The following is a 1410-nucleotide window of genomic DNA, read 5'->3' on the forward strand; positions in this document are numbered from 1 at the left end:
CGCCGCCATTTTTTTTTTTTTGGTTGCAGCCATCATTGTTGTTTGGCGGGCCGGTCTGGGGATTCGAACCCGCCACTTTAGGTGTATGTGGCTGGCGCCTTAGCCGCTTGAGCCACAGGCGCCGAGCCTTGCTTCTCTATTCTTGTGATGCTTTACTAAGAATAATGTGTTCCACACTTTTATACTGCTGTAAACTAATAACTGCAAACTAATACAAACCTTTTTGGAAGGAAGTATAGAGAACCCTCAAAGAACTCAAGCTAGACTTCCCATTTGATCCTGTAATCCCATTACTGGGCATCTACCCAGAAGGAAAAAAATCCTTTTACCATAAGGACACTGTGCTAGACTGTTTATCACAGCTCAATTTACAATTGCCAAAATGTGGAAACAGCCTAAATGCCCATCAACCCAGGAATGGATTAACAAGCTGTGGTATATGTATACCATGGAATACTATTCAGCCATTAAAAAAAATGGAGACTTTACATCTTTTGTATTAACCTTGATGGAAGCGGAACACATTATTCTTAGTAAAGCATCACAACAATAGAGAAGCATGAATCCTATGTATTCAATTTTGATATGAGGCCAATTAATGACCTAGTACACAGTGGGGGCTGGGGGAAGGGGAGAGCAGAGAGAGATGAGGGAGATGGGTGGAGGAAAGGAGGAGGAGAGAGAGAGAAGAAGGGAAGGGGGTGGGGGTTTTCCGTGTGTGACACACCTTTTGGGGGCAGGATACAATTATAGTGGGGACTTTACCTAACAAATGCAATCAGTGTGACCTGGTTTCTTGCACCCTAAATGAATCCCCAACAATAAACAAAAATTAAAAAAAAAAAGAATAATGTGTTCTACTTCCATCTAGGTTAATACAAAAGATGTAAAGTCTCTATCTTTTTAATGACTGAATAGTATTCCATGGTATACATATACCACAGCTTATTAATCCATTCCTGGGTTGGTGGACATTTAGGCTGTTTCCACATTGTGGCGATTGTAAATTGAGCTGTGATTTCCTTCCAAAAGGGTTGTATTAGTTTGCAGTCCCACAAGCAGTATAAAAAGTGTTCCGTTCTTTCCACAGCCATGCCACAATCTGCAGTTTTGAGATTTTATGATGTGGGCCATTCTTGTTGGGATTAGATGGTATCTCAGGGTGGTTTTGATTTGCATTTCTCTAATAATTAAGGATGATGAGCATTTTTTCATATATTTGTTAGCAATTCATCTGTATTTTGCCCATTCATATAAGGGATTGTTGGGTTTTTTTCATGTTGATTAATTTGAGTTCTCTGTATATCATCAAGCTTTTGTTCATTCAAAATATGCAAATATACTTTCCCATTGTGTAGGTTATTTATTTGCTTTGTTTTTTGTCTCCTTAGGTGTACCAAAGTTTTTCAG

This window comes from Otolemur garnettii, unplaced genomic scaffold, assembly GCF_000181295.1.
Source record: "Otolemur garnettii isolate 467f Iridium unplaced genomic scaffold, OtoGar3 scaffold00104, whole genome shotgun sequence".
In the NCBI taxonomy this organism is placed as follows: domain Eukaryota; kingdom Metazoa; phylum Chordata; class Mammalia; order Primates; family Galagidae; genus Otolemur; species Otolemur garnettii.